This window comes from Neodiprion virginianus, chromosome 1 (genome assembly GCF_021901495.1).
Source record: "Neodiprion virginianus isolate iyNeoVirg1 chromosome 1, iyNeoVirg1.1, whole genome shotgun sequence".
NCBI classification, from domain to species: Eukaryota; Metazoa; Arthropoda; class Insecta; order Hymenoptera; family Diprionidae; genus Neodiprion; species Neodiprion virginianus.
In genome coordinates, this window is record NC_060877.1 from 2,003,093 (window position 1) to 2,029,118 (window position 26,026).

The 26,026-nt window shown below is 44.6% G+C and overlaps 1 protein-coding gene across 3 annotated transcripts in view; it reads right to left on the bottom strand.

The window, feature by feature from the left end:
* The window catches only part of LOC124310058 (uncharacterized), a 151,375-nt gene that overhangs the window by 30,473 nt on the left and 94,876 nt on the right, over nt 1-26,026 (bottom strand). For all 3 annotated transcript variants that reach the window (XM_046773614.1, XM_046773603.1, XM_046773624.1), the window contains one exon: nt 12,519-12,637. The gene's annotated coding sequence lies outside the window, so the exon portion shown is untranslated. The remainder of the gene's footprint in view (nt 1-12,518; nt 12,638-26,026) is intronic.

Genomic DNA, 26,026 nt, shown 5'->3' on the forward strand with positions numbered 1-26,026 from the left:
TTTAATAGTGAAAACTTGGTTATTTTTTCATATACACAGACAAATTTCAAACAATAGCTATCCTGCTATAAATGTATAATATAAATAAATAAATTTAGAAATTCATTTCGAACGATCCCTGCCAGGCTCGAAAGTATCGATAATCATTTAGGGACTACCGCTAAACTAGTCGTTTTTCATCTCGAACGACCGCGGTAATAGCGTGCGGATTTGGTGAAGCGAAGCGGTGAAACAAGTGTTCTTCAATAGCCCCGAAGTAGGGGATGAAGAGGAGGGTGGTTTCAAGATGGCACGAGAAGGATAAGGACGGATACTGGCAGGAGGAGGAGGAGGACGAGAGGAGCGCGCTGAGAGTTGAACTACTTGTGCAGTTGGTAGAACTTGTTCCATGGCAGAGCTCTCGCGTGAAGCCGGAGAGTAACTCCGAGGAAAGTTACTTAATTATGAAACTACCGTAACACGACGCCAATGGAACTGGAGATATTTACCGGGTTTCCCTACTTCAACGGTATGGCGCTATCTCCAACTATAATTGTGTAAAGAAGAAATATGCGCCCGATTGTTCTCCACCCCCGAGAGTAAATCGTCGCCCATTCGGTTCTACCGAATATGGTTAACGAGTAAACGCGGCGGTGATTTCGATCGAACGAACATCGTTTCGTTCATTTTCCATTCTCTTTCTCTCTCTCTCTCTCTCTCTCTCATCCTGCAGTTCGGGATGTAAGACTTTCCAAATTCCTTCCTTTATCCTGCGTTTTCTTTTACGACATCGATGTACGTTCGAACCTCGATCGGATCAAGCCTATGACCGACTTAGCATCTTTTACGAGGATGTTAAGGCAGGCTCGTGCAGCTCGAGTAAAACGGTAACGAGAAAAGTTGACTCGACGATTTTTTCAAGCAAGAAGAAAACCGCTGTACGAATCCTCGAGCCCCTGTCTCTTGTTCTTTGGCCTGAAACAGCACGGGGAAAGCAAAAAACTCTTCTTCTCTTGGAAATAATTAACCGTAACTATGCCGTTTTACGAAAAGGTTCACCAGGAGCAAAGGTAGAAAGTGAGGCGAAGCAACGTTAATATCAAACCGCGTTGATACCTGCGAAGTCCTCCCGCGTCAAGTCCCACCGCGATTTGTCCGTTCTCGAGAATAAACCAGCTGGGTGAAGTAGGGTAAAAAATTAATTGCCAAGTGCTATTCAACCAAGCCTCAAGGGGGGTTCTCGGTTATATTTTTGTCTGACGGCGAAGTGCTCTTGTTTCGTCACACGGGCTTTATCCATCATGGTTCCAAAAAGAGGATCGGACCGGAGAAAAAGGCAGACTTAGACCAGACAAAGCTTCTTTTCAGGGTCGACCGCCCGCGGCACCTTTGTTGCAAAAATGCATATACAATAGCCAAAAGGAATGACGTTTACACGCAGTAATTTAGACAATTCTCAGAAACCTTTTCAACGTGAAACGAGAACGCTAATAGGAAGCGTACCAACAACGCGATTACCAATTTTTCCTCCTACACTTACCCCGACTTCCGGGTTACAAATGAAACACGCCTTCTTGTTACGCCGTTAATAAAATGGTTACGCAAAGATATAGGTACCCATACAGCTGAAGATCGGTGCGCAATCAGCGTACTCAATTTACAATCAAATCACGGGAAGAGAAGCGAGGGGATTAACTCGCCTGGAGACAAATTTATCAGGTTACAGAAGCTGGTGTAAATTTTGACAGAGCGTCAAGCTCGGAGTCAGCTGTTGACGGGTCGTCCCCGTGTCAGACGAATCCTGAACGGCGTTCGCGCGACGCGCACAAGTGTTAATCAATTATTCGCTTTGAAGCAGTTTCATTGAATTCCACCGCCTGCTCAGCCTCTGATTATACTCTCGCTTAAATTCCACCTCGCGTGTTCGTACAGCGTGTAAAAATAGTGGCTACGAAAGTCAAGGAATTGCAGCGAGCTTTTGGACGTTCTCCCGTACCGCGCAATGCCGAGAGTGTTTGAGCTCGAGCTTGGGAAAGCGGAAAGCGACCGGCTCCGGCGTTATCTCCCGTTTTATCTGACCCAGTTTCCTCTCTCCTCCCTCTTCTCCTTCTTCTCCTCCTCCTCCGGGAGACACGTAGACGGGGAACGAAGCGTGTGGACGAAAACGGAGCCAATTTACACAATTACCGGACCGTCCGCCTCGACCTTACAGCATGACGGCAGTTTCCCAATCTCGCGGTTAGCAGTTGGGCGGCGAAACTTTTCCCGCTTCTTCGTATTTATATCCCCTTTTTCTTCGGGCCAGTTAACCGGCGCCTGGTATTGCCCGCGGGTCACCCTCGAAAAACCCCTTTTACTTTTACTTCATCATCAAGTTCCTACCGCCGCCGCCGCCGCCGCCGTCGACGAAAGTGTTTACGAGGATTTTATTCCCGCGCGCGCACGCCGGCCGGTATGGCCTTGCCATTTTTCCCCCCTGTTAACCCATAAACCCCGAAAGTGCTCTAAAAACCCCCCCGAAAAATTATTATCATCATCATTATAATTATTATTATCATCATCATCATCATCGTCGTTGTCGTCATCATCATCATCATCATTATACGCTCACAGATCGTTAATTAACAACTGTTATCCGACATACCGGCATACCGCCTGAGGCTGTAAACTAAATTGAGATGGAGAAAGAAAACTCAAAGCTGAATTCCATAAAAACAAGCCTCTCAACGTTTTATTCGCCTGATCTTGCGATCATTGAAATGATTGCACTCGGCAGTTCGCTTTTCCCTTCCGTTTGTTTCTTGGCTCCGGACCACGTCGAGGATGTCGAGGAATCAGGGGACGGATTGGCGGCTTCGGAGAAGGTGACAGCGTTGAATTTTAATCGAGCCTCTCTCGCCTGGTTGGCAGACACCCCGGAATCACTGGGTCACAGGATTCTCGCTTTGGACAGCTTATGATGGTTATTTTAATTAACGACGAACTAACCGAGAACAAAGTTGCGCTTACGATACCACGGCGAGGCGGCTATAGAACTGGGAGAAAAGCTTTCTGCGCGGCAGGTAATGACGGAAAATCGCCTGAATTATACGCGTGGAGAAAATTCCTCGAACTCGCAAGTTCTTGCAGTTAAATGAATATTTTCACAGCCAAGTATAATACGATGAATCTGATCCGAGTATACGTGATACAGGAGAGCCAGACGTTTTGTTTACCAGCTTTTACGTCTTTACGCCGACCGGCTTCCAGAAATACCCTTTCAAGTCCGTTACGAAAGATTAAGGATTAAAGGATGAGCGAATGCCGTCGTCTATCATTCGTGGTAGACAGTTGATCTTTGAAACCGCGTCCCCTTCCCTCCTTTCACGCAATTTCACCGGCCGACGGATTCCCGCGAGTTATTCCAATGCTGCTGCAAGAGTTCTTTGCCAAAACCGTTCGCGCGTGTAATAAATTTGCTTGACGATAGCGTTATACTGCGCTATTGCGGTGCCGCGGGGCAGGACAGACGGAATTTGAAATGTTTTTTCCTCCTCTTTTGAAAACCATTTCACGATAGTGAAATCTTTGTTACGTAGACTGCAAATTCACTGTATATATCGAATACCGCAACTACAAGTTAGTTTGTGCATTAGGTTTACAGTTTCAACTGATGCAAAATGAAATAAGGAACCTACACGCGATAATATTACAACTACGGAACTTTTACCACCAAAGTTTATTACACTTTCCCGTTTCCTCTTTCTCTCTCTATCTATCTTTCTCTCTTTCCACTCGTAAAACTGCAACGTTCGTCCGGTTCGAACCAACTCCTAGTGTAAATACGAAAATTACGGTTTTATTAACACAACTGGTGCAGCGGCACTGGAGAGAAGAAAATAACGATAGAACTACAATTCCGCACAACTGTTCTTGTACAGGCAGCAATTTTTAAAAAAGTAGGTAAAGAGCTTACGCTGTGAAAATCTGTGTATGGTTTGGGTACATAACATACATTATAAAGTACACGTTTATGATATAAACCACAAAAAGTTAGCCACCCTGTGGAGGGTCGTGGGGAGCAGCGGAAGACCAAAGGGGAAAGGGCGAGGGGTAAACTGGAGGATAACAAAGCTTGCGGACGTGAGTTATATAAATCGCTCGATATATTACGGTACAGTGGTAGAGCGAGGTGAGGTGTACCTACTTTCGCCGGCTCCAGCGGGTCCAAGCAAACTTTTAGCACGTTCGGAAGAAGAAGAAAAAGAAGAAGAAGAAAAAGAAGAAGAAGAAGAACAAGAAGAAGAAGAAGAAGAAGAAGTAGTGTAATGGAAAAATGAATATGGCTTGTGTTACGCAGAGCTTTTCAAAAGTAAGCAAACTCCTCCACCCCCCTCCACCCCCTTCCTCGTCCCACTCCCTAAACGCAAGACGACTTATCATAAAACGCGGTAGCTGGTAGCTCAAAATCAAGGATATTGATGCTGTACCTCATAAAGGCAAAGCGGCTCAGCCTGCCATTTAATATCAGACTTTCGAGTGGATGAAAATACGCGGCAAACTACATTAAAGAAAGGGGGAATAAACTCCCTGGAGACTAGGACACTATTCTACATTATTCTATATCTTACGCCTGATATCGAGAGAGTAAATTTTTTTCACCGGTTCAATTTTCACACAGAATTTACGGGATTCAGTGATATTCGATAATAAAAGCTTGAATTGCAGGTCGCGTGACTTGCTTGGCTCAGAATCTAGTAGCGTATACATTGTAGAAAAATGAAAGAAAATCTATCTCGAACATGAGAAAAGACCGACGAGGCAAGGTCAATCGAAACTCCAGACGCGCCGAGAGGTTTCTTCGAGGCGCGAAAAGCTAACCTCAATTTCGGAAAAAAAAAGAAAAAAAAGAGAGAAAAAAAAACATACACGGGTACAACAAACGTCAAAGAAATCCCTCAGCGATCGTTTCGCGTAAAAGCTTTTTTTGTCGGAACGAAGTGGAGAATAAGCGAATAAGAATATGCGCGGCTCGGTCCACGCGTGTTGCGCGTGCTGGACAGTTACACATCGACACGCGTGTTTTCGTCCGCGATCCGAGAATACGCAAGAATTTCATCCGCGAGTCGATACCTACACACCACGCGGAGGAACGTGATTCATTTATAAAAGCTCCGTTCCTTCTGCAACCCGCGGGGAATCGGTTCTTGGAAAGTGACTATTTGACGTTCCCCTGACCAAGCAAAGCATGCAAACGTCAATCCTCCACAGGTTATTGCCACAATCCGTTTTGCATCGAACGTATAAACAACAATCAGCGACAACGTGCGGTTCAATTTTCGTCCGTGATTCGTTCGAGGCCTCCGCAGTTTACAAACAAACGGTAGGATGGTGAAAATTCGGCGTATATATATATATATATATATAGCAACGAAATGACAACCCTGAAACGGACTGGTTAACGGTGACGAATCGGTGGCTCGGCTCACCAGATGACGCGGGCAAAAAATAGGAGCGAAAACAAGACCCCGCGAGCCCCGATAAAAGATCATCTCATAACGCCGCGGGAGCGGAGAATCTTACGACGACGGCCAACCGAGTTGATACGTTTTCCGCAAAAACCGCGTCAGCGGAAGAGGAAGTTGAACCCGGCAATCGGACTGTCGGGGGTCTTTGGCACGTATACACGCTGTATAACGGGGTTCTAAATCTGTTCTTCATCCCTCTCTTCGCGTGCCTTTGACGAAGATCAACCGACAGACGAGAACCCGCCGGTCTCTGCGTAGACTTTGACGCTGGTTGCAGTCGCGACACAATAGCATCGCGACAAGCTTCTCAAGCTTGACTCGGGGGTTGGGAATTCGGTTCTGATTTTCTCGAACATCCTACGCGATCCAGCCTGCAACCGTCGTCCGAGCAAAGCCTGGCTTTGGCACCTCGAAGTCTCTTCCTTCACACGCGTGCATCGATCCTGGATCGAGAGTGTGCCGTGTCACGGGCGTGCAAATGAACCTGGTCGGTGCTCTTCCTTCGCCGCGTGCGCGTGCACCTACACCGCTAACCGCTTCCACCCCCTCCCGCCCCCTACGACCCGGTTCGAGCGGGGTGCGTATCGATTATATGCGTTCGCGTTGGGGGCGGCGGGGCTTGCTTCGTGTCTGGTGCCCGCCTGGTGCCCGCCGACCCGACTATCGCGGGGGCAGGAGTGCTTCGAATAGCTGGCTCAAATAATTAATACTCGACATCTCGGAGCGTGTAAATGAGTGAGGTGCATAAAATTCACCCGCTGGTATAATTATAACAGCCAGCCAGGCAGCAGGCAGGCGGACCGGCGAGTTTTGTTCAAGCGTTCATCCCCCACCCCTATCCAGCTATAACAATCCCGTCGACAAACTTTTCGCGTAAATCACGTGACCGATTTTATCTTATCTTTTTTTTCTTTTTTTTCTTGTGGTTTCACTGTACACGATTTATAACGTGTTTCACTGTTCGCCGACATATCTGATATGATCATGACCTTTCGCAATTCGGCAGATCGGCAACGACGGTAAAGTTCAATAGGTGGGGGTGAAATTTTTCAGATTCGAAACGTTCCGTCGCCGACGATAAGATCGGTTGTCTTGACCCAGTTACCGTGAGTCACTGGAAAGTACGGAGTGGTTCAATTTCCCGCTGCATCGTCATCCTCGTTATCGCGAACAAGATCGTACGTCAAATAATTTCCAAATTTCACTGTATAAACCGTACGCTCGCGTCGCGTCGTTTCGCAGCTATTTGTCGATCCGTATAAATGTAACGGATTTACCTTTGAGGGTGTAACATGGAATTTCCAATCTCGTTTGTTGAGGTAAGGTGAATAATTGAGACCTCCTTTACACAGGGCCGCCGCACCGCAATATAGTCGACTCGTCAGGCAGACAAAGGGGTTGAGAATCACCCTTTAAGGGTGATGAGAATAAAAAACAAAAAGAAAAGAAAAAAAGGTGAAATGAAATTGAAAAATGCGTAGACGCCATGTTTAAGGATTTCTTTTCAAAGCTCTGTTCCTTTGCCGCATTTCCATGTCTGCATGAAAATACAAAGCAAATATATACATTAGTGAAATGGAAGAAAGATATATTTATTGGTAAGGGGGGATTAAGGTGATAAGACGAGACGAGACGAGACGATTTATACCTAGGAATTTTATTGCTGGCCAGCGTATGTCGAATCTATCGAGATTATTGAACCATTAGCAAAATTACAGAAGAACTGGCGGCATGGCGGAAAGAACGGCTAACATCGGGATTAGGATGAGATTTTTACTATCGCCCGCTAAAATTTCGTCACAGTGTGAAGAGGATGAAGATAACGGTAACCGTTTCTGAGGAACGGGTTAAGATTCGCACTTCGAGTGGATAAATTCCTCCTTATCGGTTCATCATCCTCCCGAAGTAGTCGAAGCAAAGAGAAGACTCGGCCTCGAAGTTAATAAAATAAAATGTATTTATACGAGACGTTGTGCCGCCGAGCAGCTTCGATATTTCACCCCAAAGTTTGGGTTGATCGGCGTTGGATGCGGGGGAACGAGAAACGCAGCGATTGGAAATAGCGTCGAATCAATACGCAGTGGATGGTCGGTATACCAACACGCGCGCATTGACAGAAGGATATTTATGTCCCGAGTAAAGAAGAGAGAGCGAGAGAGAGCGAGAGAGAAAGAGAGAGAGCAGGAAAACGGAAATTGTCGGAAAATAGGGAAACGCTTGGTCATTTTGTAGCCGATATATTTCGCGGGGAAAATTCGACGTGTCTGCGGTGCAAAGCACGAACCTGCGAGACGAGTCGCCGTTTCGTCGTGGCGTTCGATTCGATCATCGGCATCCCATATTGGCGAAACAATAGTTCTCCTTATAAACCGATCAAACGATCAAACGATCAAAACGGGCCGCCCGACAAAACTCGAGTGCCTAAATTTATTCACCACTCCAGACGACGATACTATACGGGACGAGTCTCTCGAGGGTTTCATCGACTTTTCCAGGCTCAGCGAACAAGTCCAACGGACCATCGCCGATAACCGTAACTGTATAAACGAAAACTCCCCCCCTGCTCCCAACACACACACGCATCCATTCGTACGCGTGAATCTATCCCTAAAAATCGTCCCTCTTTCCCGTCTCAGTTTCACTGGATGATCGACGTTTAAAGACTCGTCAAAGTCACGTGCGTGCGTCAGACTCGTTCGTTGTGTAAAAAAAGACAAGAAAGATGTCTACCGATATCATCATACGTACACCTATGCGAATTATGCAGAAACGTTTATGGATAACGCGGAAGTTTTACCCAACTGTCGTTATAATATATGTAATAGAGGTTATAATATTATCGGATGACTTCTGCGGTATTACGCAAGGCGTTTACTGCACTATCGCACTTGCAGCGACGCATACCGAGAGGTAGGCGCGAGTAAGCGAGCGAATGCATAGCGCGTGTCACACGCGTATTGGGATACCGTATGATACACCGCAGTTGCAAATTACCATCGCAGGGAACTGGAAGGCCTTGAATCTTGATACCACGTCAGACTTGCACCGCGAGTCCAACTGTAAAGGCGTTGATTTATAATCGAAACGATTATCACTCGAACACGAGGTCCTTTTTTTCATTCACGCAGGACTGTCCGACGCCGTCGAGATTTCAACTATCTACGATGATACGGCGAATATACCGAAACCAAAAGTCGGTCCCAGTGATTTGGGACAGCGTCCGGATGGCATCCGATTGGTTTATTGGATCAAGGGTTGTAAAATTAATCGCTTGGAAATTAGAACTGATTACAGAAACAGAACCTGTTATACGTACATGCGTATGCATGCATGTGTCTGTGGGAGTATATATATATATATATATATATATATATATATATATATATATATATATATATACACCGTAGCTCTAGGGCGGTGTAATAATATCAACCAAGCAACGTTGCCGCTTAATTCAAACAGCGGGACGGCAAAGTGATACCAACCTACCGTAATTACTTTGAACGATGGCAAATACGCTCCTCGATTTATTAGTTCGTCCCTCGTCGTATATGTATATATAGGGGCATATTTCAAGTCGACGAACTTCGTTGAATCCCCCCCCCCCAAAGTATTTTCACAAATAATTAATTCGCACCAAACAACGACGCTAATTGTGTCTCAGGATAATCTTTTCTGTCGATTTCAATTGACTCGGGACGATTTCAGAAGCGAATCATTATACAATAACAGTATTAAATCCAACAGTGAAACAAAGAAGAAGAATACAAAATGAAGGAAAAGAAGAAGAATATATAGTACAATGAAAAGCCATCAACACGTGGCAGACTGACGTATAAAAAGGAATATAGGGCATGTACGATAAAAGCATCCAATTTTAATTTTATTAAAATTTTTTCGTGGAAATCCTGCAACGAATTTACACGAGGTGTATAGTATAACACGCGTTAGAAAAACTAGGGCGCTAGTAATACGAGGGTGTAATTGTCCGTGTAAGAAAGGTTACTTCTTTTTTCCTTTCATTTTCTACCATTCGTCACAGCTGAACAGCTGACGACGACGTGTGCCTCGCGAAAAGTTTATTTCAAGGCTTCCTTCAACTTCACCCACCCGCTAGCCTCTCGTCGCTGAGTAAAAATGAATAAACGTTCGAAATAGAAGACCGTGTGGTAAAATACAAGGTAAAATGTATCCCAGAAAGAGGAGAAGATGATGACAAAGAAAAAAAAAAAAAAAATATGCTAAACGGCTTCCCGGCAAAGGGATCGGCGACACAGGCACAGGCATTGATATTAATTAGCCACTTGAAGTTAATTACTTGTACCGTAGCGGTGCAAGCTCGCTGCCTGAATCCACAGGGAACCAACCTCGACCACCACCTCTTCCTCCTCCTCCTCCTCTTCGCTCGATGCGGATAGGGGGGATGGTTTCGAGCCAACCAGAAGCGTGCGAGGGGTGGAGCGGGGGGGGGGGGGGGGGGCTGACAGGTAACTAATACCGTGCCCTATAACCACCCCGCCACCCGATCTCTAACCAACTTGAGTTACAAACTTACCCTATATGCGCTCCTCCTCGCACGTACACGCCTAACGATAAGTCTGTACGGGTGCTGCAGATCGGTATAAAGTAAGGGTGTAGCTTACACTGCAATTTATTACCCCTGGCACAGAGCACATCGATCCCCCGACGCGTGTTGCGTGTGTAAAAATTAATTTGCATTTTCTTGTCAATTTTTCGACACGAGTTTACTCTTAAAGCTCGGAAGTTTAATCGAGATCGTAAAGATCAACACAATTTTTCGCAATGAAACGGTCAAGTTAATTGCCGCGATTTTCGGGCTGCGTGAATAATTCTATATAGCAATTATTTCGGGTCCAATCGCTCTTGGACAAACTAAAATAATCATAACCCAAGAAAGAGCGATGTTAGCGATAACGGAGAGAGCAGAGAAAAGCGAGAATGAGATAATGGGCAAAAAAGAGAAAGCCAAAGGCGGGGCGATACAGTCGAGGATTGAGTTCACGGTAAGGGGAAAACCAAAGATCTGAAAGCGGTATACTTTGGAGTTTCTGATGAACATTTGAAAAGCTCGCGGATACGAAGGAGAAAACAAAAGGAGAGTTGAAACGTCGAAAGAAATGAAAAAAAAAAGAAGAGGGAGAGATGAGATACGGCAAACGCGGAGAAGAAGTAGAAGCATCTGGATACCTGGGCAACAATAATCCAATTCGTTTCATGGCGGCCCAACTTGGGTTGTAAAAAATTCAGACGCGTCTCGAGGTCGGCGTCGACCTAGACTCTCTAATTACATGATATCCAGCGTTTATAACGGCTCCACCTTTATTCACCCCTTCGCGTACCCCCCTCCTCGTGTTCGCAAGAACGCGCTCAACCGACTTTTCACGCCAAGACAGAAATTTTTCATCCCTTTCCTCTGTGTATAACAATATTTCAACGTTGCTACACGGGATATAACACGCTGGGTGTTAAAGCCGGTCGAGACACTGAAAGATGGCTTACCTAATAACAACAACAACAATAATAATAATAATGCGTGAAAAGATTAAGGGCACGGAATAATCGGCTGGCTGTAACGCGAGAGACACAACGCGATATATCTTGTGATTAGAATTTGTAATTTAAATCATAATCACCGTAATAATTCACTATATTTTAAAGTGAAAGTTCCCGACCGGCATAACACGACAAGATGACGACAGGGTCTACCCAGGGTGACCTCCGTGCGACAAGAAAGGGATGAAACGGCGGGTGTTTTTTGCTGACGCGAGGGAGGGTACAAAGTATACAAACGAGAATCGATACCAGAGCCTCGAGACGAACCTTCGCCTTGTATTATAATAATATAATCGTCGTTTGGCGCAAAGAAAATGAATAACCAAACATGCCGAAACGTTGCTATTTTCGCCACGACATAACGTGCAAGACTGTGTAATGTATTACTGCTGAGGAGAATAATAACAAATAGTTCACCCCTGCCACCTATCGTGAAGAAAGAGGAGGGTTCGGAGTTATAAACCCGCATCCAACGTTTTAACGAGTTTTTTTTATAGACCAGCTGGACAAAACTCTTCCCGATGACAAGGACGACGACGTTATCACACCTCGGATAATAACTCTCGACTCGTTGCAAACGATCGTCCTATAGCACAATAAATGTGGTAAGGACCTGAATTTAACACCCGCGGGACCTGATTGTAAGCGAAAATTATCCCATTTCGATAGTATGCTCTTTCCCGGATCAGCTGTATTACGAATAAACGGTGGCCGATAGAAGAAAGTTCTGATTCCAAGGCGCGCTGAAAAACCGCAGTAACGATTAAAGAAGTGGAAAAAATGAAATACCGATGAATGTAATCTAGCGCGAATGATCCGGATCTGAAACAGAATTGCTAATGACTTGGCGCGTTGAAAATATGTCGGAAAAACTTGCGCCCAAGGAAAAAGACAAGGATATTCGAAGATTAAACTCTCTTTCTCTCTCTATCTCTCTGGAGTAGATTTTTCAATTTTGGTTCCACAGCAGACTGTTTCCGCGTCGGATAGCCGCCGAGTAAAACGAGAGGATTACGGGACCTTCACCAGAGGATACCGCTCGAGGCGTGTACGGTGGAAAGCGGGATCCCTCGCAGGAAATGAAAACGCCAAGGCGAGCGATTCGACCGGCGATATCGGTCAGGGATCTAGGTGGCAACGATCACTGGCTGGATTTAGTCCAATGGCTCTTACGGTTTCCGTTCACATTCACAATCTTGTACCACAGTCCTATCATACCCAGAAGGCTGGCCCATAATCCGATCTCTCCTCGCACGGACGATGATCAATAGTCAAAGACCGCGGGATACTTATCGCGGTTAAACCGCGTATACCTACTCCGATTAGTTGGACGAAAGGCTTTGTTCGTAGCGCCTCTTCGCAACTCGGATACCCACTTCGGTGTAACCTACGATCACGAATGCCGACGGTGAGTCGGGATCGCGTACTCGCGTCGTACGACGGTGTTATCCGACTTACCTGATGTGTGCCTGCAGGGTCTCGGGAATGGGCTTCAACGGGGCTACTAGCCAGCCCTGCTGACCGGGCGCGTGCGCGCTACCTCCGGCACCGAGGTACTTCGGCGTTCCTTCTGCATCCTGTAACAGACCGGTGAAAGAAGGGGCGTTAGTAACCTTTCGGCGATAACGGGTGGAAATTTTCTAGAGAGTACCGGAATCGAGAAGTCAATTTTCGAAAGCTCCCACCTGGTGGCGGTGAAACGATTTCCGTATTCACGGTAACAACGCGACTTCCCGCTTCTTAGCGGCATTGATATGGCCAAGAGGGGTGGTCTACTATTTACGCCAGCTGATGGACGAAGAACGGGGTCGACGTTTGCAGGCTGGCCACGTGCCTGATTAAATGTCGATACGTGGTCCTGGGCGCAGTGACGCTTGACACGCTCGGCTGCCGGGGACGACAACCATCGGCGCTCGGTGCCTCGGCACATGGAGAAAAGTTTATATTGGTTTTCATATTTAATGCAATACATCGCACCGCACGCCGCTGCTGTATAAATAATTTATACCCAGAGGAAGGAATTAAGGAGAACTCGTTAAAAGACAAGGCTAGAGAGGTAACGCTCAGCCTCGCGTAAAATCGACTTTTCGGAATCGGGTACCTACAAAAATCACAGCATCGTCATCGCTCGTCGCGGCGAATCGAAGAGTGACGACCGTCCGATACTCGGTCGACCTTAAATCTGCGAGAGCAACGGCGGTGCGTCGTTGTCGCGTCCGCGTCCTTACGATCGGTGAATTGATTAGAGTAACGCTAAACTGTTCAACCGAGCTGTACCGTACTGCTCCGACTACGTGGCACGGTATACGAAACACGCGCACAGTTGGTGCTCGAACAAGTAGGTTAAGTCAGCCAGGCAGTTGCCCGCCGACGTTTGCCAGGGCCAACGAGAAACAAACAACGATGCTACGAGCTCTTCCACAACCACTTCGCTCCACTATTTCCTGCACGCTAATCTCCTCGAAAAGGAGGAGGAAATTTAATGCAATGTTGGCTCGGGGAGATTGCATTACCTCCTTGAACCCTACGTACCTTGGTGTACGTACATCCGTACGTCCGTACGGCATCTCGAAGCCGAAGAGGCGTTGCGAATGAATATTAATCGCTCCTACTCCACGATGCAACACTCGGAACAATCGTTGTACGAATACGCAACGTTTCACTTTCGAATCGGCACACCTCTTCTTCCACTCTGCACGCATGGTAATTCATTCCCGAAAAGCTCAGCCTCGTGACCATTTCCATATGCGATGAGCGGTACCAATGAATGAAAGGTTGAGAAAAGTAAACACGGAATCACGACGAGGCACGCGTTCGTGTATAAAATGTACCAACGATCTTTCCCCCGCACGGTTTTTATCATCATCATCGTCTCTTTTTTTCATTTAAACACACTCGCACACACGCTCTCTCTCTTTATCTCCCTCCACGTAGTTAATTAATTACCGGCACGAAGGCGGCACAGCTCGTTGTCGGACAACACGTATCCTCGAGAGTTGCAGACTGTGGTTGTGCTTCTGCTTCTGTTGCTGTTGCCGGTGGCGGCGGATGAGACGAGAGAAAACAATACGCAATTATACCCATTTTTCTGCAACGATCTTTCGCGGGATCCTCAAATGGCGCGAAGGTCTCTGATTTATATTCCTAATTATCCACACAGCCGAGCAACGAACGGTGCTGCTGTTGCACAACCCGTCTTCATCCAACCCTCCGTGAACTTTCAACTACCGTCCTTTTCCCACCAATGCCACCAAGGTATCCGCCACCCGAAGCCGAGGTCACGCGGGGTGAACCCGATTTGTAACCGGTACAGCTACGCGGTCCAGGAAATACTAACGTGCCAACGAATATTTCTCTCCATCTCGCTCCACCGTCAATCCAGCCACTGCAATAAATAAAAATTCATCCGCGCTGACAGAAGAAGAAGCAAAATAAGAGCAGGATTCTTTCTCAACATCACCGTAATCGTTCGGACGTTATTGTTTCGCGGTAACGGACGAATATCGATGAATACGGAAACGAGCATAGAATCGTAAAGGTAATTTGCATTTACAGCCAGCCATTTCCTTGCGATTATATCGTATCGATGAAGGAAAGAGAGAGATGACAGATAAAACGAACGTCGGCACAACAGATTTGAGGAATGCCATCGAGGGTATAACGGGGGAAGCAAGTGGCGGATAGCCGAGAAGAGGTAGAGCCCGCGGTGACAAGGAAACATACAATATTATACCATATCGGGAAGTTATCATCGTTCACGGACCGAGGAAGGTCTGGTGTACGAAGCCCGAGACGCAAGCTATGCTACGTATATTAACGAGTTAAGAACCTCGCGTGTTTCCCGCGTCTACGTCAAATCTTAAACTACCACCACGACGCACCGTCTCCTTATAAACTGCGCGCCGGTGAAAATAGACAAAGTATTTATTTACACGCGAGGAGGAGGGCTGCTTCTCCTATTCAAGTCGTCGTCGTCGTCGTTTGAGGAGCGGGCATCGTGTAATTTTCGCCCCGCGTTCACCCGCAACTTGGTTTACTAATTGGAAGCGAACAAGTTTCCCGTTCCGAAAGTAATCAGTGTTAAAAATCGCCTGATCTTTATCCCTGACCTCGCATCTCCGGTCATCTTCGTCGTCTTCAATGGTACACCTGACGAATAATTGTCTTGTCTTTCCGACAATTGGTCGAAAACTTATTAATATAATTACACGTCCCTTTCGGAGCTAGAACGTTCGTTCGGTCTGCACGCTGGACCGTGCCAAGTGATCGTTTTAATCCAGGATTAAAGGATCGACGCTCGTTATATCGCCGGGATACTTGCGATTTAGCACCGGCGATGAGGCTTCTTCCAACTTTCATCTAATCTCTCCTTCACCCCACGTTTTCAAAGAGTTGATATTACGTTCCGTTGTACGGTAAATTCTCCCGCTGCGCGGCTGCGTCGCGTGAATACGGAAACGCGCAAACTGGGGAAACTCGACAGTTTTTAGGTCCACGCTCGGCGAAGCCTTTGAACCGTTATTTGCGTCGCTACGCGGAGGAGGATAACCTCATCCTCCGAAAGGAGTGAAATAGCGCGGAACGCTCGCCGGCGACACCGGGAAAGGACTTTGAGAATGTAAATTGGAGATTCTTCGGCGAGAACGAGAAAATTTCATTTCTCCTTTAGCCTCCGTTCGCCTTCCTCTACGGGCGTACATGCGAGTCGGTGATAAGCCTCGAGGTTTCCCTTTGACCCCTTTGACACTACCCTCCGCACGTAATGTGAGTGTACCGGTTATTGACGACGCGTTTAGACACAATTATTCACTATTTCATTTTCCGAAATTATAAACTTACGGCAAAAATTGTGAATTTCTCGATGACTAAAGCCAAATGCTACGAATTGGTACACTAACCTCATGCGATTATTCTGAAGATGGAGATATACTCAAGGGAATCAAAATTCAATAAACTCTCTTTCAGACTCGCTTTTTAACACTCGAATCTGACGATTTAAACGCGTGTAACGGCATACGCGAAGTGCCAAAAAGATTTTAGGGTAAGACGATTTAAATGTCGAGACGACGACGATGATGATGATGATGATGATGATGATGATGTTGAAAATGGCCACGAGCTGTGCAGTCTTCCTTCCCTCGAGCCGCGCGTTTCACACCCTCTGATCTTGAATGCGCGTTGAAAATACCCGAGAGCGAATGAAGAAGTGACTTTTTAACAAGTTTCTCAGCTTGAAGCCACCGTCCGGGTTTCCTTACACTTTTCATCTTGCTTCTGCTTGTGCCACGCGTTGCGTTTTGAAAGAATTTACCGAGAAAATTTTCAACGTCCTCTCTAAAGTCCGCGGGCCATCAAGGTGTCCGTATACTTTGGCTTTTGAAAACCAGGGTTGAATAGGGTCCGCGGAATGGTTGAGTAAATCCATTAGGCGCGTCTGCACCGATACACCGACACGCGGCTTAGTCAACGCTCGTCGCACTTTTATTCATCCCGCTGGGTTAGAATCGCGCCTCTTAAACGGTATAAAAATAAAATCAAGAAACGAATTAAAATTAAGCAAAACGCTTTTTCGTTCCTTTCGCGTAAACGAATTTTCTACACACAGTGCGTATACATATATATATAAAAACAACAGAGGTCGAATATTTTTCTTATATATGTACTTAATCCCGCGGAGAATTCCTCCCAGATTCCAAGCACGGCATTCAACCCTGAACCTTCGGTGCCGCCGATATGAGAGGCTGAGCAAATCTCGTCGAATTCAAAGCGCACGTACGTTTCACCGATCTCGTTTACAAAACGCATAACTATCGCAAGTCTCCCGAGCTACAGCCATTCGTTCAAAAATTCCTGCAATTTGATTACCTCGCGATAAGGATTTGAAAAATTTACAGATCGTCAGGTCAGCAGCCTAGATCGGATTGATCGAAATTACATGAGTAATTGCGATAGAGGCGGCGATTAAACGTTCCCAGATTTCATCAAACCCGTCAACGGCGGCGTGATGATTAAATTCCGTTCGTTCGTGGGACGCTTGTAGACTCAAACGAACTGATGAAATTCACGCGACGAGGAAACAATTAATGCACTCCGCTACACGCCTGGCCGGTCGATTAAACATTATGTACCCTAAGCCCGTAATCATCGTACCGTTCCTGCACCCATCAACGATAATATATATAAATAAATATATTATCGCGACAAAAAGTCCCCGTGTAAATGGAAGATTAACCATCGTAATGCGAGTCGGGCACACGTTCCCACGCGCCGGTTTTCCTAATTAGTATTTGGATTAAATGCGATCGATCGTCGATAGAATTTACATGCATTATGATACGTAGAATTCACTTTGATGGATATATTGTATACAAGAGACGGTGTAAATAATACCCCCGATTGATTTTTTATAGAAACGAATATGGAAAAGGTTTTGCCACACGTTTATCGTGTGTATAATGTATTAAAGTGAAACAATAAATTATCCTTGGAGCTGGAATTTTACCACCACAAACACTATACTGAACCAAAGTCTTGTTTTCTTCATTTAAAAAAATTTTATTTTTTTTTTGCAAACATTTTACAACGATTTATTGAGATGAATTTTTCGCTACGCGCAGATATGATATAACGTCAAAGAATTTGAGTATCGCGAAAGAGAAATTCCTCCAGGATTATAAAGTGAGCATAATGGGACCAAAGAGAAATCGGAGGAGATCGCGAGTCCTTTGGCCGATGTTAGCGTCGTTTAGTAACGACTTTGGTCACCGCACAGTGACACTTTAATGGCAGAGCCAATTACCTTTAATTCATTATCTAAGGATCAAAGCGCGAGGAGCTCAATTTGATTCAAGTTTAAGAGTGGGGAGTTGGTAATGTATCGTTAAGTCACAGTCGTAAAGGCTTGCAGTAGTAGCGAAACGAACGGTTTGTTCATCCCGTCCGCTAACTGACTCGAGGAATTACGAGACGTACAGTCGAAATAAAAACGTGACTACGCGAAGGTTTGAAAAAGTGCGATCAAGCTAATTGAACAAAACGTGATGAAAAAAAAGTCACATTAATCCGAAGAAAAATGTTTAAATGGTGAATTACAGCTGTAAACAATTTGTTATTTTCTAACGTGGTGATTGCAGTAAAAATTCAGTGTTGCAAAGATTTTTTACACCGTCGTGTGAGTAAATCAGCTTCAGCTTCAACTTCGAAGCGTTCGTTTTATCGCATTTTAGTACCAGATTTCCGTTCCTGACTCGACTGTACCAAAACATCGCTCACGGTGTAAATTGTTGTCTTCGTTTATACGGTATCTGTAACCCTGGAATTCGCGGTTATCAATAGCGAATCGCGAAATTAAAAGTTGGCGATTAACAACATCGTCGATTCGGATTCGGAAGTGTAGCTTTGAAGCGCATTGGAAGATCGGAAACTAAATTTCAATAACGAAGTCTCGTCTACGCTTCAAGTGCGATTACGGTAGAGGATAAAGAAAAATAAAAAATATATATTTGGAACAGAATTGCACGTCGCGGAAAGAGGATAGTGCGAGTAAAGTTTGAAGCAAGTTTTAAATATTTAAAGCATGTGCAGATATATCTTCGTCGTGACTGGCAGCCGGCCTTGAGACGACTCAACGAGACGTTGCTCGCGAGCTCTGACAATTATTTACATCGGTGTAAAAATACACCGAGTCGGACGGCGACAGCGTTTAACATTTTTGAGGTTAAAGTATTAAAAAATGAAGAAGAAAAAAAAAAAAAAGAATTAAAAGCACGCATCTTTACAAACGTGGATGAGAGAGTAGATGGATTGACAGACCTCTGTGAATTCCTCGAAAACGGAGATGATCGTTTCGCGTGATTGAATGATGATTTCTTCAGGCTGTTAATTCGCGGTTTATGACACGTATGTACGTTAATCCGGCGAAACGGAGAAAGAGAGACAACAAAGACGAGATATTAAGACTGGCTTGTTTCAAGCGAATTTTTTCACCAGTCGCTACTGTCATTAGACTCGTGCATGGTTCGCGTTCGTCGTATACAGCACATTAATAATAACCACATATGTATTTATGCGCGAGGAGAAGAGAGGTCGAAAATATAGCTGCGGAATTCGCAGGAATGTGAGAAATCCCGCGTCGCAAAGTGAGTCGCGTGAAAAATCATTTCTCTCTTCCGTGGAGGAGGACGAGGAGGAGGAGGAAGAAGATATATGCATAAGTAAAGAAGTGGAGATATGAAAACGGCGAAAAGAAGTCAGGGTGTAGAAAATACAGGGAACAGGGATCGACGCTGCAGGCTCGCTACCTTTGCTGGCTGGCTCGTCCCTTCTTCGTCTTCTTCTTCTTCTTCTTCTTCGTTCCAAACCCGCGGTGAAATATAAAAGAATTCAATTGTTCTTTCGAGAGCACGAGTTCTCTCCTCTTGCCCATTTTATCGAGCACATAGCGGAGGGAAAGGAAAAGGGAAGGGGAAAGGCGAAGGGAAGAAAGCGGTTCAACGGTCCGTCTGTCCGAGCGATTCCTATTTCAATTTCCTTCCTTCCTTCCTTCCTTCCTTCCTTCCTTCCGCCAATTGAGGCGGGTTAACCTCCTCTCAGCGGAACCGGAATTGTCGAATCAACTTTTCAAGAATTCTAATAACCTTCGCCACCCTCGCAACACCGCGAGACTTGACTATTTTTACTTTTGACGCTTCTGCTTTCTTTTCGTCTTAACGCAGCAGCATCGATAACTCTGCGTAACTTCCTTTTTGTTAATTTTTTTTTTTTTTTTCACTGAAAGACAGTCAATCACGGATTGGATATTTATCTAATTTACATTAAAATTTTCGTATGAATGTGACAAAAATAAATACCAGACTTGTGAACAAGATCTTAGATACATGTATTTGGTAATTTCGTTCAATTTCACTCGACGATCAGGCACTTTATTCGAAAGACTAGCCTTTACAAACTCATTAAGACACTGCGTTTCTTTGTCACGTTGGTGTCGTTAAATACTCTATTTTTCAAACTGAAACCACACGAATCTACTAAATTTTAACCACTTCAAAGCAATTATTCAGGCTGGCCACAAATTTTCGAGACGAAAATTCCACGACACTTCCCAATTTTCCAGGACCTAAGATCTAGGTTTCCCACACACTTCCCAAGATTTAGTAAGTTACTAAAACCTAAATCGTTCAGCTTATTAAAAACGTCGGTTTAAGCCAATTGTTTTTCTCGACGCAAGAAAGTAAATTTTTCACCAATTTTTCACCAAAAATCATTTTCAATTCCCTCGATAAGAAACTGATAATTCCCAATTTTCCACGACCCCTTTTAAATTCCCTGATATTTCCAGGTATTTCAAGTTTTCCAGTTACGTGGCCACCCTGTTATTGGAAATAAAAAATCGATGTTCAAGCTCTTGATTATAATTTTTTTTACATCCCTTCTATCGTTAGCTCACGAATGTTATAAAATAAATTCTACAAAAACTCAACGAGCGACTACATCTCCTAATCAGATGGACCAAAAAGTATTGATCTTCAACTGACCTCCGACCTCTTCAATTCTCCTCACCTTCAACGGTCGACATACCATTGCGGTTAAATTTCGTTTGCGAACTGCGAACGATCTGGAAGATGGGGGCGGATTGTTAGTCCGGTAGAAATTAAGCCGAATGGAAGCGGGAGCTGGAATGAGGAGGAGGAGGAGGGGGGGGGAGGACGAAGAGGAGGAGGAGGAGGGAAGGGAGAGGATCAAGACCCGAGGTCGCGGTAAGACTAGAGTCAACTTCTCGACTAATGAATTCAATGACTTGCGGTTAACTTCCTCCCCGCCTTTTCGCCCATGACATCTATTATGCATGTATCCGATTGATTTTTAATCTCGCTTCGTTTCTTTTCCAATAATATGAATCTCATATACATACATGTACCCGTATAATATTAAATTTTCACCGATATTAATCAAATCGCTTACATAAATTAACGATCACTGATTTAACACATTGAAAATATGTTACCTCTGAATTTCCATATTTTTTTTGAAATCCGTTACGAAACCGAGTCCGTTATTCGAATTAGGAAACTGATCGGCCACGATTAATTCCGTCCATTTTATAACCGATCGCATTTCCGTTACAATCTCGTCACAACAGTCGTACTACATTACAACCCCGACGAACGGTGATTTTATCATCCTCAAATCATGTAACAACAACGCACAGATAACCTAAACTATAGTTCTAATCGACTCCGTGTAAATCCACGCTCATATCGTTTAGAAAAATCGTTCTTAACTTGCCTTTTCACAAACACTTTTACGCAGCGACAAACGAACCGCGCGAGGCTTACAGAGTGATCGTTTTCTAACCATCAGCATCGCGTTGTAATAATCCGGGGATGAAAATTCGCATTTTCATTTCGTAACAGCATCGCGCACCGTGTGTTTAATACCTCATACACACCGAGATACCGTTGATGTAGATACACCTACGTATTTATACACTGTGCCGCATACGATACGTAACCACCCCGTGTGGATGCTTGGATCGATCAATGGATCGATATTCCGCGGGGCATTCTTTGGCAAGCCGGCCTGTGCATGCCTTAGACGCGATATTGTGTAGCCTGCTAGTCGTCCAAAGGTACGAAGGCATATACCGTATATCCATCCCATTCGGCCCCCATTCTCCCGATATATCGATCTATCAGACTTCCTCCAGCCTCCAGCCTCGGGCAATATGCACCGACCGCCGTAGCGACGTCCTCGTCGTGCAGGTAAATCTGTTGACGCGTTGAAAGCTCAGATCAACCGTAGTGGTTGATACCTATATCTATGTACGTCGGAGATACTGCGCCAATTTGTTGTCCGTACATGTGCATAACAGAAACCGGCCGTGGAACTGCAATTGATACCGAGTACTACCTGAAAATTAACCGCAAGAAGATATCCGGATCGTAAGGATAATTTCATTTCTCCTGTAATACGTGTATATACGTATATATAGGCCTGCATAATTATGCGAAACGAATCATACCGCGTACATAATCGAAATCGTTTTAATTTAGTAGCGTTAGTTTCTCTTTTCTCGTAGAATATTCGAATTATATACGAAGAGAGAGAAGTCCTTCAACAGCACGAAAAGTGAAGAAATCTTTCCCGAAAGCTCGGAGTGTAAGAAGAGGAGATTCGTGGGAAGAAAAAAAATTTGCATAAACAATATTTTGCTTTGCCGTGTACGCGACGAGATACAGATACCGATATCATGAGGTTGGACGGGACGTCTCTTCTCGAGTCGTTGACGAGTCTCTCAATGATACGAGAAAAAAAAGGTCAGAGTTCTCGTTGGTTGCCCAACAACTTCGACTTTTTTTTTTGCCCCAGCTCCGTTCCTCGGCTGTACGTAACAGATGTGTAGTTTCTGTCGCTCGGTTTCTAAAATTCATTTAAGGAAACATATTACGAAGCTGAAGCTGGTACCCAGAGTAAGCAGCAAAAGGTGTTGAACTTTTTGGAAATAGAAAAATGCGGTACACTTTCGTTCTCGTAAGTGTTTTAAAAAAATTTGGGTTTCAAGGTATCTGACAAAATTTTGATTTTCGGACTTTGCTATTTTATTTGAACGAACATTGGAACGTTTGGCTGTTAATTCTGTCTGCTAGCTTCAGCCACGCAAAACATACTTATATATATCTTCGATACGTGTGAAACATTTTCCATCAACTGGCATTTATCGTACGCAAATATCGAAACGTCATCGTGGTAATCGATTACAATATAATAAAAAACACGCGAGAAAATGAGGTGCCGTTGCCTCTTTGAGTCAGCCGAAATCGGAACCTGTCGAAGTATTTGCATCAACAGACGAGTTTCGGTAACAAGATGATGTATAAACAGCTTAACGTAATACGAGCCTAGGTGCAATAATTGCAGTTACGCTCTCTATTTGTTCTTCAATTATTTTTTAATTTTATTTTTTTTGTTTTTCTCCCTATCGCGACTCGTTTGGAAAAAAAGGAGGTCCGAAAACTTCGAAAAGGCGACAGCTTGTTGGACATACTGGAAGTGCAATAAGTTGCGAAATAATAACGACGAACGTGGAGTACGCGGAACGGATCTTGAAGATAGAGTGAGAGGGGAGGGGGAAAAAAAGAGGAAAAAAAAATGTCAGAGTTTCGCAATTGAGGCTACGAATGGCGTAACGAGTATAGGTGTATACATATTGTATATAAATAATGTGTGTATGTATATATACACACCCAGTCGGTTCTTACACACGCCTCGACAGCTCGTGAGTCAACGAACTCCGTTCACTACCTGGCCGTTCGATTCACTGACTCTCGGTGTGCCTCCTCTTCAGCCGTTTCGCAAGTCTTGATGATACCGGGAAAATCGCAAAGAATAGAAACGAAAAAAAAAGTAAATAAATAAATAATAAAATAGGAACCGATCGATCAATCGGCGATCCTCGTTGGTTAAAAAACTATCACCCGAGAGAGTCTCCACTGTTAAATGGCTGACGAATTAATATCGACGCGATGATATTCTACATTAGGCCCGGTGATGAAAAAAAGCCCCTCGAGTATAAATCGTAAAATTAAGAGAAGAAAGATTAACCGCAGTGAGTGATTGACTTTCAGGTACCGACAAGAACAATCTCTCTCTCTCTCTCTCTCTACTGTAGCCGTGTATTTACAATTAGTAGCAATAATTATAATATAACATAATCCGCGAAGCATCGAGCCGAGTCAAATACCCGAGATCCTCAGCGTTATCGGGAGAAATTTTCACGTTTCCTTATTTTCCAGTACATCAAGCGCACGATCAGCGAGTAGCTACTAACACGGGTGAACAAAGAGAGTGATTCTCTCTCGACGTGCCCCGTTACGTACGCGTCAACGACGGTGAGTTATTGCTACGCTTTACTTCGTTGAATGATAATAAAAATAGTAATAACAATAATAGTCATAATGATAATACGATTCAGATTGCTATTAGAAAATATCAATGTATATTACGCGGCGAGAAATTACCGGGGTAAAAGAATTTCCATGGTCATCTATGACACATCACGGTGATACAACACGAAGCGTACAATTTTTAAATGCAGGTTACATAACTTGACTCAGTCGACGTATTACGTGAGAATACCTGGGAATATTAAGCCGTGAATAATTAAAACAGCGATTTTCTCCGTCGTCGAAAGGCGTGCAGAGATATCAGGATTATGATTTTCAAGTATACGAGATCTGGTGTCTCTAAACGAGAAGCAAGGTGTGTTTATAGTGACTGTTATTATTATTAAAATGTCTCTCAACGTCGAAACGGTAAATCGTTTTTTCATCTTTCCCTCCTCCTGTTTTTCTGTTCCTCATTCTTCCGCCATGTATAACAGAAGCGAGAGCAAAAACAACGGGACTTACCGGAAGAAGAAGAAGAAGAAGAGGAGGAGGAGGAGGAGGAGGAGGAGGAGGAGGAGGAGGAGGAGGAGGAGGAGGAGGAGGAGGAGGAGGAGGAGGAGGAGGAGGAGGAGGAGGAGGAGGAGGAGGAGGAGGAGGAGGAGGAGGAGGAGGAGGAGGAGGAGGAGGAGGAGGAGGAGGTTTGATGTAAAAAAAAAACACCGCGAAGCAAAGAGGAGAGAAGAGGAAACGGGGCGTAGCGAAGATTGGAACGTCAGTGTTTGCTTCTTCTTTCTTGTTCGTGTATCACGTTATAAAGACCTCTGATATCCCGTTTAGAAACGAGTGCAGGCGAAGTGCAAGATATTTTTCCCCATGTAGAAATAATCACGAGATTCCAAGCGGGCGATTTAACTCGATTAAATAAAAAAATAGCATGACCGTCGATCGGTGAAATTTTCAAAAATCAAGATATCGATCGATTCATTATTTAGTTAGTTTATTTTCGCATGTTTGAAATTTCGATATATCGTTCGTTCGAAGTATCGACCCTCCCAAGTTCCGACCCCAACCCAGGATTTCTACAACTCGAAATAGCTGGACTCAGGAAGGAAGGAATTCTACACAGAATTGAGAATTAAAATCAGCGGCGGGTGAAAACCGCGAGTTCCGCGACTCGCGCGCTATTAATAGCGAATTTTTCTCGCACGACGAGAGCCGGAGGAGGGATAACGGAGCGGAGCAAGCGCATTCACAATCGGAGTGAGAGAAGAGGAGGCACCTCGATGTGCTGCAGAAATAACCGGTGACATCAGCCCGTTTCGGTCGAATGACGACGAATCTGCCACGTTCAACGAGACGAGACGAGACGAGACGAGACAACTCGACTCGACTCATTCTCGAGTGGTTGATACCGACGTCCGAGTAGTTGCTGCCACAACCCGCATACCTAAATGCCTACACACTCTTCGTGAGGCCGAAAAAATTACTGCCCAGCTGACTGCTCGGCGCAGATTTAACAACGCCACGATGTTTGAGTCTCGGCCCATTCACACGGCACAGCGTCGCCCTCTTTTGCATGACACATTGTACCTACATATCCCAATCTTATAGATGAAATTAGCTCTTGACGACAGGTTTGACAATTCAAAGTAAATAAGCTGTAGGTTCACCAAAGTCGAGGATACGGTAGGAGAGGAGAGGAGAGGAGAGAAGAGGAGGTTATCTTCGTCTGGATCAACAACGCGGCAATGTATTTATTTTATTTATTTATTTTATTTTTTTTCACTTTCGAATCGTTGAAAATAACTTGACGAGCTTTAAAAGCAAGCTAATTCGAAATGGAATCTTGTCATCGATATTCTTTAATGCAGATACACAGGTGTTGAAGATAGAAGTACCTCACATGTAGTGAAGAAATTAGACGGATGAAAATAAATGATCAGGTTCGGATGAATGAACTTTGTTGAGAGGCTGAGGTTAGTAACGTTAACGTGACAAAACGTCAGAAATTATCACTGTACAATTTACGAATGACTTTCAAGGAGTTTGCTCTTCAAAGTACGTGTGAGTATGTTTTGTATA